General features: G+C 36.0%; 1 protein-coding gene across 3 annotated transcripts in view; it reads left to right on the plus strand.

Annotated features, from left to right (window-relative positions):
• Lrrc4c (leucine rich repeat containing 4C) overlaps positions 1–20191 on the plus strand; it is a 176525-nt gene that overhangs the window by 122043 nt on the left and 34291 nt on the right. The window contains exon 3 of one of the 3 annotated variants that reach the window (XM_051144213.1): positions 19406–19447. The exons of the other annotated variants lie outside the window; for them this stretch is intronic. The gene's annotated coding sequence lies outside the window, so the exon portion shown is untranslated. The remainder of the gene's footprint in view (positions 1–19405; positions 19448–20191) is intronic. 3 annotated transcript variants of the gene reach the window in all.

Below are 20191 nucleotides of genomic sequence, written 5' to 3' on the forward strand. Positions count from 1 at the left end.
ATAGGTCCTGATCTGTGTGCCTGTGGCCCTACCCCTGAGAACCCCACAGTCTCTTGGGAGAGGAAAGCAAACAGGCTAGTGCTTACAATGCACTGTGATAAGCCACAAATAAAAGAGGTCAACAAACATATCATTGGAACATTTTCTTCCAGGTCATTTACTGCACTGGGTACTTTGTAGGATTTTTTTTTAATTTAACAGCTGTAGGTGGTGTATATAATTATTGTTGCTTTACAGATAGAAAAACTAAATCCCAACGAAATTGTTTCAGGAAAATCAAATATATAGTACTTTCAAAAATAGGGTGGCCTGGTAAGCACAGGGTTAAGTGATAAGTAACCTGGATGTACAGACACAGAGTTGGTACCACTTTCAGATATGGAAAGGGAGGACGACTTCATGAGCCAGAGGAGGAAACTCTGCAGAAATCATCTGAAAGGAATTAGAAGTTGTTTGAAGATCTCAGAGAGCACAGACAACCTTATGGAGCAGGAGGGACAGAGTAATATGTGACTCATATATTATGACTCTATTTGTCTGAGTTCTTGTCCAGGTTTTCCAAAGATAAAGTCAATTTCATATTGGGAAAGAAGCCAGTTAATTGTGTAATATGAACCACTGTCCTATTAGAGAAAAGAGAAAGAGAAGTAGATGGTGGAGGAACACACATAAAGTGTATGGGCTGTTTTGATATTTGAAAACGGCCATGTAACAGCTTAAAATTGCAATTACCAATCCTACATGTATTCTGTCGCTTTCCTCCCATATCACTAACTCCAGCAGCAAAAAGTGTAGTTTTGCTTCGCAACACATTACATTTTCCCACGTAAGCTGACATCGGTACCATGGTTTCTTCCTACTCTTTTTATTAAATATCTCATTTTAAACAATACCATATGAAGTAATTGGCTTTATTTCAGCATTCATGAATATGTATCACTATCTTTTCTTATTATTCATTCAGGCACACACCCACATGCTGCTCTGAAGTATCAACCCACCCCTTCTTGCAAGTTACCTTCCTTTCCTCAAATACTTCCCCAACTGCTCTGCCTGATATATACTCTGTGACTCTCTTTTTGAAAATCTGTTGCTCTCCTCTTCTTGTGTCCTCTGTATTTTAATGCCTTCACCCACTCACATACATATTAAATCAATATTCTGAATATACAAGTAAACATATAAATTTATCTTTGTGATAGTGGCTTGTTTTACTTTGTATAATATTCTTGTTTGCATCCATTTTCCTGAAAATGCAATGATTTTATTTTATTTTTCCTTTACATTTCCACTGTGCATATAGGCCTTATCTTTATTCATTTATCTCTTGATTTATTCTAGTCTGGTTGCATTTCTTAGCTATTATGAATAATATAGCAATACATAGGATGTGCATTTGTAGCTGCAGTGTGCCACCTTTGAACCCTTCATGTAAGATATACTCTTCTGTTTAAGCCATCATCAATGGCTAAATTCAGATTTCCAGTGTTCCTTAATTAATGAATACTTCCTCCTCCACCTTTTTAAATACCTAGATCAGCTAGGCAGAATCCTCACATCCTGCCCATCTGCCCCTGTAAGGGAATGGATTCCTATATTTCCATTGTATAGGAAACCATCACTCAACTTCTTTCTTGCTATTGAAAAAGAATCCAGGTGGCAGTATAATTCCGTGGTGCGTGGTTTGACTCATGCTGACTGAAATTAAAAAAAATATACTAATTTTAAAGCATATAGAACCTTATATTCTTACTAGCATTTTCACTCTTATTTATTCAACTACATGAGCCATTTATGAACATGTTACCTTTCTTTAGTTATCAAAATACACCTTTTATTCTTGCAAATTAGCATCCATTACAACTTAACAATATTGTATAAAGCACCTACTGTGAGACAGGATCAATTTTAGACATAATATTTGGATGACAACATAAGAAATTCTGTGCCTATGCAGTCAGGGAAAATGTCAGATTACAGAAAAATCTGGTCAATTACAGAGTATGTTGGAGGGAGGGTAAAGCTATGTGACAACTGAAAGTAGAGCTGGTAGGGATGACCAGAAGTTGGGAAATTATCAGATGATATTTGAGATAATTTGAGGCCACCCTTTCAAGACAATAATATTGAAAAAGAAAAAGAAAAAAAAAGACCAGGAAGACTTGAGAACCTGAGGGCCATGGATATCTTGAAGAAGGTTCTCTTAGCATACAGAATAGTGAGTACCATGCCGCAATAACTTGGCATACCAGGGATTTCCTTGCATTTGAGACAGAAATAGTGAGGGAGATAAAGCAGGCTAGAAAACGAGGATGATGATGATGGATACGTCATTCCAGAGCACAGGAAGAACTAAACGCTTTTACCCTGGATATCGAGTGGAGGAAGCCAAACGCATAATTTTCCTACAGATTTTGACAACTTTCTTGATTTTTTCACCATTGGGTTTTAGTCGGGGACATTAAGCCTTTTATGGATAAACAATATCAGATAATCTAACACAAATCTATTATACAATCACTGTATGAGATCCACAAACTGATACAATAAGCTTGTTTTGGTTAGAACTGGCAGAGATAGATGAATTCATGTACATTTTCTTTGTCACTATATTTTTGATCATCAATATGGCTGTCTTGTCTTGACATAACTATAGAACAAGTTATAAAGGAAGAAAAGTATATTCAAGGTTGAAGTGGTAAATTTAGTACCTCCTGTATCACAGAGTATGTCAGTGACTTTAATTAAAGCATTTTTGATCTTTCTACTTTAAAGTAGACAAAATACTTATAAAATTATTTAAGTTGTCCTCTGGGAAGACCTGATGAGACACTAAGTAGGAAAATATTTTGTACACTGGAATAAAAATAATCTATCAGTGTTGCTTTGATTCACCTCCTGATTTACGTAGTTTTCTTTGTATCCACATGATGAATTGCCCTGTGATCAAATTCCATGCTGATGCAGTGGTTACAGTGTGCGATGGAGGCTTAAACACAAACATATTTACCTTATCCCTGCCTCAGAAGTACTGTTCCATGCAGGAAGCACAAACACACACCAAAGCATCTGTTCACACACATGTCTTTAAGCGAATACTTCCTCTGATTCACAGTCTTTTGAGGGGCCCCAATGAAAAGCTTTAGCAGGAAAACGTTTTCTTGATCTTCACATTCATTCCTATCAATATACTCCATTCAAGAGAACAAAGTCAGCAGAAGTTTTAAAAAAGAACAAAAAAAAAAAAAAAAAAAAAAACAAAAGGAAAACGAATGCTTTACATTATACATCTGAATTACCTTTATGTGTGAAGTTTGTATTTTTTACATATCAGCAACTGTTAATCTTTTCAAGTTGTGAATAGCGAATGTTGTGAACAGTAAACTTTTTTTTTTTCAATTTGTTCACTTTACATCCCAATTGTGGCTCTTTTCCTGTTAGCCTCCCAGTCCCATCTCCCTCTCTCATACCCCCTCCCTCGCTATGTTACCAAGTGCTTGGCATTTAGTATGTTAGACATACTGGAAACCCTTCTCATGCCTGGCTTCATTCAATTAGCAAGTCTATCCATAGCAGTTTTCTATCTCCACAAATATCTACATCCTTCCGGTTCTTTACAGTACTTTGCATTTACTTAGAATTTTTTTCCTTCTTAAGTGTTAATATTTTAACTTTTTTAAAAATCAAATTTTCTGATTTGGGTGTTTCTGATCTTCTGAGTGGTTTTAGTTCATGTATTATTAAGTAATATCAATGTGTAGAAAGGATAAGCTTCAAGGCCACAGGAAACAGTTTGATCAAATTTGTTTCTCTGAGATATTAAATTATAGCAAACAATATAAATATGATTTCTATATTAGCCCTTAAATAACTTTTGCATAAGTGCTTGAATGACTTAAAATGTGCTGCTCTCTTAAGTTTACTGAGCATTAGATACCTGATCCAAACAGTCTAAGTCGCTTTCTCTGCAAACCATCTTTGTAGCCCATAAGTTTGTCTCATCATACATGTTCTGGATAAAGTGAGCCTTGATTGATAATCTCACTCTCCATATAATGCTTTATCACAAACAGGAAAATTCAGGTTGTTAGCATCTGAACTGCACTAAGGATTCTGGAAGAAACGATCTACTTTGAAAGGCACCAGTCCTCCCACCCTCCCTCACAGCAAAGTGTGTAAACACAGGACCCTCTTTAGATTATATTTATTGTACACTGAGAAAATACTGTCACTGCATTTGTTCTTTCATTTTGTATGTTAAGGAGAAATTTCCAGAGGCAGAGAGAGAACACAGTGTTTGGTAGACAATTATTCTTCTTTCACATACTCACATTCCCAGTTGTTTGTAACATCAACACGAGACTGCTGTAATTTCACATAGCACCTGTTCAACTACACTTGGAAATCGTTATATATATGCTTTGCTGGCCCCAGAGATATTTGTGGCATATGTTTGCTGCTTTGCCTTTTTCTCCTTTTCTCTTTTCGTTTCCTCTCTGGTTATTTCTGTTTTTCTTCTCTTTTTCTCTCTTAATCTAGCTTCTTGATGAGATTCTAGTTCACTGCAATGAGTAGCTTACTTTCCCTGAAGATGTAATTTAGAGGGCCTGATTTAAAATAGGCACTGCAGATGTTTTCACCAAGCGAGTCCTTTAAAACATCTCCTTGGGTGAGCAAGGTCCTCTGCCTTTGTGTTTTCCACGGTCTCATAGTTAGCATCCAAATTAATGTGCAGCAGTGACTTCCCATGCGACAAAGTAGAGACTGTGGGATGACTCATTGCATAAAATGTTTTTACATTCCTCTAGCAATTTGTATGTGTGTTCTGGGTTCCAAATAGATATACACAGATATGCATAGGCAAAGTCCCACTCACAAAACAGCCCTTTATGCAGCAGTCTTGCACTATTATTACCCACAACCTAAGTGGGAGTCTCTTTTACAATTCCTGAACTTCAAGGTTTATTTGTAACTCTATGCACTGTATTTTAAAAAGAAATTACCATTGTTTTCTTTACACAGAAGAAATTAAATGTGTCTCATAAACTAAAACTCTAACACTAGTTTGTGTCTGAAAAAGGAAAGGACAATTAGAAAGTGTGCAAATTAATACTGTGGCAATTCAGCAGCAACTGATGCTATTCCAGAGTTGACTGCGAAGAAAATACCCTGTGTTTATCATCTGTAATTTTTGCTTGTTAGAAAATGGTGCAATATGTTAACTTTCTAAGTGATGTCACATTTTATATTCCTTTTTATAAATGTGGGTTCTGAGACTTCATGAACGATTATAAAATAGAATCAATAATAGACAACAGATTATAATTCTTTACAGCAGAAGCAAGCATATGCCTTGCTTTCCCAAACATAAAATAGCCCAGTGAGCAGGCTTTATCAGAAATTCACTATAACATAAGTGTACATATATACTAGTGACTTTTTATACATATGGTGTTTTTTATCTTCTGAAATATGCATATATGTGGAGGCTTGTGGAAAATTAATTAAATTAATTTCTTTCAGTTTATCTCAATGCTTTTAGACATATTTTCTCCTTACCTTCCAAGGAGAAGCATGTGTGTGTGTGTGTGTGTGTGTTTATGTGTGTGTATGTGTGTATATGTATGTTTTTTGTGTGTGTTTTTATGTGTGTGTATATGTATGTACGTGCTGTGTGTGTAGGTGTACGTATGTGGTGTGTGTGTGTGTGTGTGTGTGTGTGTGTGTGTGTGTGTGTGTGTGTATGTGGTGGGGATAAGGTTGTTCTAATAAGGGAAGCAGACAAAGTCTTGATTGAATGTGGATTGTAGACGTAAGCAATGTCATCTTAAGGATCCTAGTGCTTCAGACACATTGGATTTGCAAGGCCCTGCGTAATCCTCAGGGAAATGAAATAGCCTTGACCTGGCCCAACTGTGGTTTTTGACAATGTGAACAAAAATTATCAACCATAGCTTACTCCACCCAAATGACTGAAACCTGACACTGCTCCTCCGCATAGCCATACTATCAGGATTAGCTAGCCTGTCTCCTTGACCACCTGTGTATAATAAAGCTGTCTACTCATTCAGCTGTAAACAATAAATATACCAGTCAGCATTGGAGTCACACACCTCCCAACCTGAGCTTTTTGTACACGTGACTGTGATTTCCTCATTTCCTGCTATCCCAGTAAGGTCAATTAAAAAAATCACACAGGTCTAAGCACAAGAGTTGGAAGACAAGGCCTCCCTTATGATAAGAAACTTCTCTACTACTGAACTGTATCATTATTTAATGTCTTGAGTGTCTTTTGGGACCAGAATTTTATCCTCAGGGCATAATATTTCAATTTAATAGAAAAGATTGTTGATACTGTAACTTCAAGTGAGTTGTCTCACAAGATCTAAGATGAGTTTCAGAATGTAAGAGTCCTATGAGGAGCTAACATAGCCTAGAAAAGAGTCTCTGTCAGTGTTATATACCCTTAAAGCCCTGTAAACATTCCTGAATACACACACGCACACACACACACACACACACACACACACACACATGAATGCATGAGTCCATACAAATTCACATTTCTCTATCTTTGTATGCTCTGTGAATTAAAATGTTCCATTTATTGTATAGAAGTCAAGGTTAAAACACTCATGCAGTAATTAAAAGGGGAAATCAGAAGTTAAGACTGAAACTCAGGGTGATTCCCTTATAAGAGGTAATCTGAAGGTGGTGGATTTTAATTAAAATGGAACCACTGTGTCATAGCAGCACTGATTTGATTTTGCCTACCTGCTCTGCTCAGAAATTATAGATTGGAAAGATATAATTAACAGAATATTAAAGATTCTCCTTCATTATTAGTTACATAAAGGATTCCCTGCTCTTTCTCTTACCCAGAACTGACTTCTTGCTGGTATAGTTCCTTTTAAGTTGTGTTTTCAAACCACATGAGTCAGTGACATTAATTAGTGAATCAGGGCTAAGGTCATTAACTCTGATATGAGGTTTTTTTTTTTTTTTTTTTTTTTTTTTACCCACATGACTCTTCTCTGAGAACAAGCTTCTGGTAGGGTTGATGGCAAGGAGGCCCAGTCCTTTGTGCCCCCATTTCTAATGAGCCTTAAGAAAGCACCTATACACTATAGAGATTCTTGAGGTATGCTTATTCTGTTGGTTGTGAACAATTCACACAGATGTGATGTATATTCATTGGCTTCAAGCATTAGGAAGTCTAGCCCCAAAATAAAAGATCATTTTATAATTAGTGCAAAACTATTTCTTGTACTTCAGTTGACGTTTCATCTCAACCTGAAACCATCTTCCTGTTTGCCAAATAAATCTAATTTAAATTGAGCTTTAAAACAGCAGTTAGGAAAGGCCTATTGCTGTATGTTTGTAATCCGGGTTTCTCTGGTAATGAGGCAAATCACATGTTCAAAGCCTGCCTTGCCAACTCTGCAAGACCTTATCCAAAGAGAAAGTAAACAAAAGAAAGGGCTGAAGAACTCTTGGCAGAGTGCTTGCCTACTATGCGCAAGACTAGGATGTTAGGTTCAATCCCTAGTGTTATAAAAGCTACTGTAGTCATCCTCTGCTCTTCTGCTTGGCAATACCACTGTGGCTTCCATGTCCCAGCTGCTGAGAATACATGCATGTATGTGTTTATGCAGTAGTAGATTATTTAGATAATATAATACTTTTATCTGAGCTTTTAAAGGAATTACTTATACTATTTTTTTTTCTTTTCCAACAAAAATTATGTGAGTTTCCATTTTTCTATGTCATGGGGAAACATAAACTCAAGACCAAGAAATAATGAAATCTTGGGAAGACATATATATATATATGTATATATATATATATATATATGTGTGTGTGTGTGTGTGTGTGTGTGTATGATAGACTCAAATAATGAGTACTAGAAGGTAGTACTCGTTATAGAGAGATTAGCTGTTGAGTAAGCCATACCAATATAATATTAGATGTTAGACATGTGAAGTAATTTCTAGCATTTTATAGCAACATAGGTTGAGTTATCTTCATGTTAATAGAGAAGGGAAGACCTGGATGGTTTCCATCACAAATAAATAATAATGATAAAAGGGTGGAGATGTCAATGATCCCAATTTGTTTATTACACATATATACATGTACTTTGTGAGCTATAACATGATACATGTGTATGGTTTGCACATGAATGCACACATTTACACTCACACATTATCTATACACATGGGTTATATACATGTATCATATCATAACTTACAAGGATACAGAATGAATTTCAGCTTAATACCTTAATGACTTGCAAACATTTCATGTCTCAAGAGCACTTCTTCAAACACTGTGTGTTCCTCATTTAGTTTTGTGAAGAGCCTTGGATTAACTTCCATATCAAAATTAAACATATTTCATGCCTAGTTTTCATACATTTTGGGCTTGTCTAAGATCTTTTTTCCTTAAGAAAGCATTTTAAAATGAGACTGCTTGAAATTACACAGCCATATCTTCACACTGTCCTTTTGTCTTGCAGCAATCTGACTTAGATGGACTCCAGCACAAAGCCTTACTCCACTATTTACTCACTCCTTTGCCCTATCTACCCTACTCCTCCCTCTATGTCTCCAGTGCTCTGCGTTACAAATCTCACTGGTGATTTCAAGGACATGCCCAACAGTAGAACACTGAGACTTACCTAACCCTGCCTTTTGCTGGTGGCCTCTATTCTTCTTCAGTGTCTGTACTAGTGACTAACTTTCACATTGACACATTTACCCAAACATGAAATCACAGGTTTGCAAACATCTAAGCTGGAGCTAATTACATCGAGGGCTACAAATATAGCTATTATGTATTATCTCTGTCCCATTAGTTGGGGAATATACAAATGAGCATTAGTTTCCATTCCTTGTCTTCACTGATACACAGTGCAAACACTTGCTGAATCTGTGCTCATATGTTCCTGAGAAAAACACTTTTAAAGAATCTATGCACTTGTAAAAAAAATCCCTGATCAGGATGACACTAGCTTTCCTCATTGTGAAAACATTTTCCAGACTTCCAGAATGTTTAATAAGTGGAGAGCCCTAAGTCTTCTGGGGATTGATCAAGAGTGACCTATATTTATTCATTTATTCTTGTGAAACTCTCCTGTTGAATCTTTTTTCATTTAGCTAAAAGTGGAATCAAGCCTGGTCTTTGGTACAGATTTGTAATGTTAAGGCAGCCTGGTAAAATTATAGAACCCATGTATCTCTAATATTGACCTTTTCTAATTATAACTCTTAATAAAATGTTTATTCTATCTATCTATCTATCTATCTATCTATCTATCTATCTATCTCTCAACCTATCTGTCTATCTATGTATCTGAAATCATATGACAATATCTAGCATAAAATGCTTTTGGTGTTTTCTTATTACTCCATTTCCCTTTAAGGTAGCACATGATTTGTAAGTTAGCTCTATAGCTAAGTAGCAGTTGTCACTTACAATTTGAAAATCATTTTTCCCATTGAGGCAAGGTGTTAAAGGTCTTTGTATCCTGTTTGTTTGCATTACCTTCTTTGATAAGCCCAGCTCACTGCCACTCTGCATTAAAAATACACTGATTTATAGTAACATAAAAGGAAAAGAAAGCTTTTCAGAGTATGCATGGCCCTGAGGAATCAGACAATGAACTCACATATAAATATCACCTACAGTAGAACTCTGAAGATTGCAGGCATTGAAGAGCACTCTTGAAATCCCTGCACTTATGAGGTGGAGGTAGGATTGTGAATTGGAGGCCAGGCTGGGCAAGAGACATAGACTATTTTACAAATTAGAACTAAATATAAATAAATCAATTAATTTACAAAGACTAAAGAAAGTCCCGAACCAAAGCAATTAAAAAAAAAAATAAGTAAACAAATAAAGAAAACCCAAAACCAAACCTCTGCTAATTCACTTCACTTTTAATTCTTTCTTCTGGTAACTCCTTAACTTAACAAGTTTTTCGTTACTTTTGTATTGCTGTGATAAAATATTATGATCAAAGTATCATATAAATGTGAGTTTAGCTTGGCTTATACTTCTATAGAATAAAGTCCATAAATGTGGAAAATGTGTGAAAGCCTGCTGAACAGAAAGCTGTAAGCCTACATATCTGTCAGCAGTATCACTTAGGAAGCAGAATGAGAGACAGAACAGGAAGCAGGGTGAGAGAGAGAACAGGAAGCAGAGTGAGAAAGAGAACAGGAAGCGGGTTGAGAGAGGACAGGAAGCAGAGTGAGAGACAAATCAGGAAGCAGGGTGAGAGAACAGGAAGCAGGGTGAGAGAGAACAGGAAGCAGGGTGAGAGTGTAAAGAGGAAGAGTGAGAAAGAGAACAGGGAGCGGGTTGAGAGAGAACAGGAGGCAGAATGAGAGAATGAAGAGGAAGAAGAGTGAGAGACAGATCAGGAAGCAGCGTGAGAGAACAGGAAGCAGGGTAAGAGAGAGAACAGGAAGCAAGGTGAGAGAGAACAGGAAGCAACATGAAAGAGAGAACAGGAAGCAGGTAAGAGAGAGAACAGGAAGGAGCATGAGCTAGAAACCCTCAAAGTCAGCCTCAGCCATGCATTTCTTTTATCAAGGTCCTGCCTCCTAAAGGTTATCAATCTACCCAAACAGCAGTACCTACTGGCAACTAAGTATGGGAATACATAAGCCTTTGGTGCAGATCTCTCATTCAAACTACCACACAGAAGTATAAACAGTATATTGATTTTTTAAATTGTAGAAGTTTTCCTACTTAGATTAGGGTTGCTTGCTTCTGCTACAAAAATCATGTAAAATTGTTAATGATCAGCTATGTTCAGATTATATTTGTGAAAATCATCTGTATTGTCAGAAGCCCATAGCTTGTTCATGCCAGACAATGTATTGTTCTAGTAAATATATGTGCTTAAAATAATTGGCTCGAGTCCTTGTAGCCTTAGTGGAGTTCTAGTTGTGGCCTACTGTATCAAGTTCAAACATGTGTTGCTTAGGTGAGCATATGTGCATAATTGTAGTGGTTGTACATGGTATGAGGATGGAGGATTTCTAGTTGGAGGGGATTCATCTTCGGAAAAGAGATCTAAACAGATTCCTAAAATGGCTTTGCAAATTTATGCCACACTAGCAGTGGTGCTGTTTGACTTCTTAATGTATAATTCATTTTTAAGCAGAAAAAGCAAACCTTAGAACTGAAGCTGCCTCCAAAATGTACAGAACCAAAACTGAAATTAGATCCTTAAAAAATAATCAAGGAATTTTTGTTTGTTTCTATCCTTCGCTAACACTTATTAAAGTGTCTAAAGAAGTTTCTTTTTTTATTTTCTACAGATATTTCACTGACACAAATGCAATGCAAATAACATAGTGGCACAACTCACATGCACATACTGCCAGTGTCATAGGTCTACACTTAAACTTTTAAAGCACATAGTCATGGACACAAACAAATGCAAATAGACACAAGTAGATACTCATGTACTTACTCCCACAGGTATAGACAGAAGATTGACAGATATAGATATAGGTACAGATAGATATAGATATCAATAGGTAGGTGATGATAAATAGATCCAGATATATAAACACACAAAGAACACAGAATCATCATCATCATCATCATCTTCTTCTTCTTCTTCTTCTTCTTTTTCTTCTTCTTCTCTCTCTCTCTCACTCCTTCCCTCCCTCCCTCCCTCCCTCCCTCTCTTTCCCTCACTGCAGTCATTGAGACACATGGAACCATAGAAGTACACACACCTACATACTCCTAAAGATAAGCATGCAAGTACAACAATATACTTGTGGGAATGTCATGGATATTATACACTCTTTTGTATTTTCACCAAAGATTAAGTTCCTTATTTATATATGTGTGTGAACCATGGTGTATCAATAATCACTCAATAGTATCTTTTGGTTGGGAGTGTCTCTCTTTTTATATTTTGAGACTCTTGGGCTGGAGAGATATCTCAATGGCTAGGAGAAATGTATTTTTTTTATGAGAATCTTGATTTGAGTTCCAGTACCCGCTGTCATACTTCCAGCTTTTTTCATGGATTAGATGCCCTCTTCTGGACTTGTTTGGCACCAGACACAGATACATATGCAGGCAAAACACTTACATACATAAAATAAGTAACAAAAATATTTTTCTGCTGAAAAGTAATTATGTCCACTTTGGAAATGTATTCTGAGTTTAATTACAAGACTGAGCTCAACGTGAATATCTCCATGCAGCACTCATTGGTCATCGTGGTTGCATTCAGCTCAACAAAATACATATTTTTTTCTGGTATGTCCCTCCTATTGTTGATCCTTTTCTATCAATGACCTGTACAATTATGGAAAGAAGGCTACGCTATATATCTTTTTTGTTTGTTTGTTTTTGGTTTTTCGAGACAGATACCCTTGGCTATTCCGGCCTCACTTTGTAGACTAGGCTGCTCTTGAACTCACAGTGATCTGCCTGCCTCTGCCTGCCAAGTTCTGGGATTAAAGGCATGTGCTGCCACCACCTGACAGAAGAAGCACTTTTTTCTTTTTTTCTTTTTTGTAGACTAGATTGGTCTTGAACTCACAGAGATCTGCCTGCCTCTGCCTCCTGAATGCTGAGATTAAAGTCTTGCACCACCACGCCCAGCTCACACTATATAATATTTACAAAAACGTGCTCAAGCATTTATCTATCTATCTATCTATCTATCTATCTATCTATCTATCTATCTATCTCTATTTTGTGGTATTGGGGGATGAAGATAAAATGATATATATGCTAGACAACTGTTTTACTGCTGATTTAGCCCAATCTTTCTGCCTTTTATAACTGGAGCAGTGTCTTACTAAGCTGACAGAATTAGCCTTGATTGCAATTTGAAGGCCAGAAAACCTGAATACTGTGATCCTTTTGACTCTATCCCCTGAGTAACTAGCAATACCAGCCTAAGTCACCATGCAAAGGTTACATTTTTGTTGTAGTTCTTAGTTTTCTATTTTCATCACAAAGACATTTGTGATTATTTGATATAGCTTAGTTATCTATGTGTTCTTAAGGTTTCAAAATCCTATATTCGGAGACTGTACTGAGTTTGAGGTAGAATTCATATAATTGATTAAGCTGGTTGGATATGGGCAGAATCATTCCTATTCCAATGAGTGAAGTCCTAACTTTCTTGTTGGTTACCCAAAAGTACATCTCTCATAAGCCCCTTAGGACCACACAGCAGCTTCCTTCTTGAAGCCAATTTGGAAGTTGCATAGATCTGCATTTAAAACGGCCATATGTAGGTTGTGCCTTCTGTTAACATAAGAAGCTATTCCTGTAAAGTCTCACCAATATGACCTCCAGATCATGAGGTGAACAAGAGTGATGTCAACAAACCTGCCATACTGGGTAGGGAAAAGCCTACACAAGGTTCCAACCCTATATAAATGGTCCTCAAGTTCTAAGGACTCCCTGAAAATGTACATACAGGCAACATTATATGGCTACAACTAGTTATATTTAGAAATACACATGTTTACATGAATATTTATATACATGAAATAACAATTAATAGGAGGAAAGTTAATGAATTTGACGCATAACAAGAAGGGATATACCAGAGTGTATGGATGGAGGAAAAGAAATTTTTAAAAATCTAATTAAAGTATAATCTCAACCATAAAAAATCAACAAAAATGATTTTGTACAGTTATAGAATTGTAGGTGTGAGCATCCATCATATGATGTAGCCCAATTAAAGTAGTGAATAATCTATATCATTGTCATTTTTAATGAGTTAAAAGCAAGTGCTACAACCATTCATACCCAGAATATGAAGAGCATGTACCAGAGTGTGCGTAGGCCAACCAATTTCACCTACCATATATTTCTATCATCCAGAAGACAGTCAATCCATATCTAATTCAAAGCCTTCAAAACAACCTAAAGAGATCATTATCACAGGGATCTATTACAAATTTTGATTGGAAAACCACTTGTATTTTAATGGGTATAGATATTCTTAAACATAGTATGATAGGTAGAAGAATAGGATTCAATGCTACACTATGAGGACTTTTTTCCCTCTGTTTCTCTCTCTCTCTCTCTCTCTCTCTCTCTCTCTCTCTCTCTCTCTCTCTCTTTTTCTCTCTCTCTCTTCTTTGTTTTTCTCTTTGACTAATGGCTTTTCTACTTGACCAAGGCTAGGTACAATATAGCCCCTTCCATTTATTGAAATGATCATAGTAGGCAAAAGGAAAAAGAGATAGGTAGTGGATATGATTAAAAGGATAATAAAGTTTATAGATGAGATGAGATGTCAAATGAAAATTTTTTATCTAGAAAGGCTAAGAGGAACCTGGGAGTTGGTACCATGTCACAAAATGACCACAGTAAAGGTTTCTAAAGCCTTTCTTCCTGAAGAGGATACTTCAAAGCAGTAGGTAAATTACCTCGTTTTTGAACATAGATAACCCGAAAAAGAAACCTTGCTTTGTTATGTACTGAACATGCTGACTTTCATGCGGTTACATTACCTTAGTAAGCAATCATTTCCTTTGCACTGAGGTTGGTATAAACAACATACCAGCTAAAGAGTTTGTTGTAGTACTTGGCCCTATTATAATCAACAAGAAATAGATAAATAGACAAACCTCGAATTTCTACATATTAAATCATTAGAAGAAAATAAATGTGACAGGCAGACTCTTTGTAGGTTTCCTTTTGACATAATGGGACAAGCCAAATGCTTTATAAACAAAATAATGGCAGAATCATTGCAAGATCAGGTTTTAAGCGAGGTCAGAGATAATCAAATAGATGTTTGTTTGCTTGCTCTCTTCCTTTCCCAGGACCTAAATAAGGACATTTCTTTATCTATTCAATGTGTGTCTCTTGATCTAATTCTGTAACAAAAATTATTCGAATTCGTTTTGTCTTAACCTTTCTACCAAAGAGGGAAATGTCAAAAGCAAAGCAAAGGTGATGAGCTTACCACTGTGATGCTCAAAAGCTAACAAAGGTTAAGATGACCAAGTCCCTGGAGAGAAGATAATAAAGCTAGTACCCGAGATGATGCCTGGTGTTAGGGTAATGACCACTCTTCTGTATTGTTTCTGTTACTGATTTTCCAGACAACAACAGATAATGATAACAAGGAAGAAGTTATCTTATTGAAAAGATGAGTACTATTCATTGTCTATCTTGTACTCACTCATGAATATTTAATGTACTGAGTTTCTAGCCAAACTGGAATATTTCTGGTCTCAGAGGACAAAATGATAGAGTAAAAAAGATCCCATCACTGTCCACTTCTGCTTTTCCATGCTTTTAGGGTTAAGACCATGGTAAAGAAAGAGAGAGAGAGAGAGAGAAAAAAAAAACCTACTATTATCTCAATCACTTCTGTCTTCTGTAGCTCTGGGAAGAATGTAGACTATGTAGCAGTATTCTAAGTCAAATTCAACGAGAACATAGGATTTGCAACAGAAAACTGCTTCTAGGTTCAGATTTTTACACAAAACCTAGAAGCAGTTAACAATTTTATTTTAGTCTTTGCTTATGTTTCTAAGTTAGAATATCTGAGCTCACAGTTTTTATAGGCCACCTAGAGCCTATATTAGAAATTTTAAGTTGATATAGATAAACTGGACACTTTTTTGCTTTTTAACCAATCAGATAAGATGATTATGCTTTAATATATAGAAAGAACATTTAGATAAAAACACACTTCTACATACAGTGAAGAAAGAAAAAAAATACAGGATACACAGGTAATACAATACCATGTGGTCACTCTCTGTAGTAAAATCACACTACAGTCTTACTCTTTTGTCAAAACCTTGCTGATGCTAGTAATCAGTTAAAATTAGAAAAATAATTTAGACGCCTTCTTTCCCACCAATAACATTTTAATATTTTGTATTGTTTCTCTACCTTGTCATGCCTTATATATGTTATCATTTCTAATCATGATATGTACCACCTACTCATGTATTGTAAACCAAGACCTGATAAAATTGAAGTGATTAAAACATTATGGCAGGGGGCTTGTGAATAGGATTGGAACATGTAGCATCTGGTAGGAGATAGCTATGGCATGTTTTGCCTTTTTCCCCCCAGTGTAGATACAGAACAGGTGCTGTCTTCCAAAGAAAACACCAGAGCCTCACCAGACCAGATCTATTGCTTTGAACTTGGAATTCTCAGTCCCCAGAACCATGAGAAACAAATGCCAAGTGTTTCTAAATTATTCAGTCTCAGGATTTTTTTTAGAGCAGAACAAAGTGACTAAGATGCTATCTCCTCTCAACTTCACACCCACACATACATAACAGGTTTATCTTATTGTCCTAGATTCTTCAAATTGTTCAGCACAGAATTAATACAATTCCAGAATTTTTTGTTGAACGTACTGTGTCTAAATCTCAAATAACCCCCCTTATGTGCTTCTGTTTTATGATCCTGGCTCTTTCAGGAAAAGCGAAACAAGATACTTGAGAATATTTTAAGTTGGGGAATTATTTGTTGCTGATTATACATTTCTTCTATACATCATTTTGAAAGCTCACTTCTCAAGTCTATACTTTAATTAACTGCCATTGCTCCCATCAGTCATCATTAATAACATATAGAGTGTGGCCAGAGAAAAATAAAACGATTTGAAGGAAATTCTTACTTGTAGTAAAAATACTTTAATCACTGTATTAAAGTAATACAATCTGATAATACAATTATTACAAGGAAATTGATGTTTCTTGAGCCTTACCTTACTTCTGTCCTTTGATGAAATCCTTCTATAAATGAGAAGCATGAAACTATATGATAATTCACTCACCTTAATATTAAATTAAGTGTCTTCCCTGAGAAAGATCTAGTTGCTGGTGGAAAAGCATTAATACTAGGACTGACTCTCCTTTGATGGCTTATGGTACAATGACACCAGTGAGAGCTGAACAGAACAGTTTCTTCCCTAACCATTTCTGTCTAGAGTTGAGAGCAGCATCATGGTATGTGGGAGACATTACAACTTGACTTTTATGGTGACCCTCATGTGTTCACTGGTTATCTAATTCTGACATTTGACTCCTACCTCTTTTATCCCAGAATGAGAGTGATGGTCCTCCTCAACATATTGCACATCTCTTCCTTAGCCTGTAAGCATCCAACTTCATCTTTGTTCTCTCAGGTATGCTGTTTACTCTTGCACTAGCTGTTCTGTAGAAGATCTAAAACATCTTCCATATTTGCTTAGCTCCTTGCTATGTGTGATCAGCATTTGGTGTACTCCTTGATCTTTTTAAGCAGAGAATTACAAAACCCCTTTCCGGATCATCTCTACTATCTGAACCTTGTCTTCAGTCTTCAGATGAGAAACAATATTTTCTTTACAGTTCAATTGGGCAGAACAATTTGAAACTCACACAAAAATACTTATTTAGGAATCTGACTGTTCCTTTCTACTATTCAGAGAATGAATATGAACAGTCATATACATCTGTTGCTTAATTCCTAATATAATTCTGTCTAAAATTCTCTCCATCCAGCCTTGATACAGCTATACCTTTATTGAATGTAAAATGTGTTGAGTAACAACTTATAACTCTCAGCATATGTTTATGCTCTATGGAAATGTCATTTACTAGAACTTAGTTCCTTGGACCAAAGTTTTATTTCAAAAATTGTGATATGCATAAATGACAGATGTATAGTTTGAGAGCAATTTCATAAACACATAAAGATCTTTCATGTTTTTCATCATTACACTGAGGAAATGTTTGATTAACAGAAGTCAACCATTTATCTAAGTTCAGGAAAGAAGTTATTGAAGAAGTTATAAAAGTCTCTCCAAGTGTACCTTCTGTGAAAGGACAAGTAGAGTATTAAGAAGAGGAAAAAGATAAACAACATTATTTTAGAGAAAAAATAGGAGTATACAAATGAGTTTTAGACAATTTTAGGGAAAATGGAATATCTGTAAAAACTGTCTGGAAACTTTTCTGATTAATAATGATTAAATCTATAATGTAGAATTACACACACACACACACACACACACACACACACACAACTCTGTATAAACACATCTGCAGAACTATCAAAATTACACAATAAAAGTGTATATATCTTAATTATATATGTTTATATATTTGAGTCATCTTCTCTTCGGAGTCGGGAAGGAATGATCCCCTCTTCTTCAAAAGGTTTGCTGTTCTGTACCAATGAGGTTTCATTTTCAGTGGGTTTCTGAACAGCTGGTATACACTAGGCTGTTTGTGACCTTGCATCATGGTTTTATTGCATTTGTAGACTATTCTTAGTCTCTGCTAATGAGAAAGCTCAGAGTTCGCTTTAAGGATCACATCTTAATCACTTGATTTCTGCAGACGTTTCCTTTCTCCAAATAAACACTTCAAAATGCCTGCTATTTTGTGCTCATTAACCTGGGAATGGCTTTTCTAACTCCAATGTGAAAATTCTCTCAACATCTGATATTGTTGTACCTATCAGTTTTATACAAGCATTAATGACAGAGAATCTTAGATTATTTCTGATACAAAGAAATAACAAGGCACCAAATATCTGTCAGCAAAGGGATTTTCATCTTTGGGATATGCCTCTTGGGCTAGTGTCCAGTTATAAGTGAGTATGTACAATGACGGTCCACACTGCTCGCCACCATCTTGGATCCCCCAATGTGAGTCTTTCTGCTTCTGGATTAACTCACTCAATATGATTGTTTCTAGTTCCATCCATTTGTCAACAAATTTCTGGATTTCCTTGTTTTTAATATGTGAGTAGTATTCCATAGTGTAAATGTTCCACAGTTTCTTTATCCATTCTTTGACTGAGGAACATTTAGGTTGTTTCCACATTTTGGCTATTATGAATAAGACCGCTATGAACATGGTTGAGCACATGTCCTTGTTTTGTGGTGGAGCATCTTCTGTGTATATAACAAGGAGTGGAATAGCTGGGTTAATAGCGGAGTCATATTCCATTGATCTGGACTCAGGGGTGCCTGCACAAACTGTTGTATCAACCAAGGACAATGGATGATTAAAAACCTAGAACCCCTGTTAAGATATAGCAAAATGACTAGTCATTCTCCATAGTTGTGGGAAGAGCAGTACTGCCTCTGACATGAACACTGGTACCCTAATTCGATCAGTTCCCCTCGGTGAAAAGGCCCTACAGGCACACAGAGGAATGGGAAGCAGGCTATCTGATTGAGACCTGATAGGCTGTGCCTATATGCTGGGGGAGGAGGTTCACTTCTATCAGAGATTAGAGGAGAATAGGATTGAAGAGGAAGTGAGGGTGGGAATGGGAAGATACAAGCAGGGGGAAAACAATTGGAATATAATCTGAATACATTATAATAAATTAAAATTTTTAAAAATTTATTTTTATGTGACAAAAGAACAGATGACTGACAAAATTGACAAGTGGAACACAGTATTTGGTAAATATATTTTATGATGGTGAAATTATTCTGAAATATTGATCTAATTTCATATGGCTTTGACCTCCTTTTAGCAAAACGAAAAATACTTTGCAGATTTTCTGGCTTATCTGTGGATACAATGCATAGGTGAAGAGCTTGATGTCAGAAAACCATTGCAACCATGTCTTGTTGCCTTTTTTCTTCCCTAGAATTCAAGAGAATATCATAAATTTCCAGCTACATTTGATTATTATAGCTGACTCAACATGAAAATGTAGCTTCCTTCAAGGAGACTTCACTACATGAAACATCAAACGCAGCTATGACTTATGTTTACCCTCAATGAGATACTTCAGAACACTCCACGACAAACTTTTGTCTATTTAAATTTAAAACTAAGCATGGTGGGAAATTATACTTGACTTGAAATCACTTTTTCCAAATATACAGCTGTGAGAAATAATGTTATTTTGATTAGATAAATCTCTTTACTTATCTGGAAGAGATCCTTAAAGTAGAAAGAATGTAGAAGATAGTTCTTGAGAGGTTTAGCATGGAACACACATGCCTCTGGGATACTAATTGTTGAAAAATTAGGCTCTTAAACTTTATTAGTTCTGTTCCCAGAAGGATCTCAGCTGCTCTTCAGCAGAATAAAGTCTAGAAACCCTGACATTTTATAAGTCTTCACTTGGGTTCAGGCTGTGATTCCTCTATAGATCAACTTTGTTACGATATATATATACATATATATATATATAT

Source organism: Acomys russatus, chromosome 4, assembly GCF_903995435.1.
Source record: "Acomys russatus chromosome 4, mAcoRus1.1, whole genome shotgun sequence".
In the NCBI taxonomy this organism is placed as follows: Eukaryota; Metazoa; Chordata; class Mammalia; order Rodentia; family Muridae; genus Acomys; species Acomys russatus.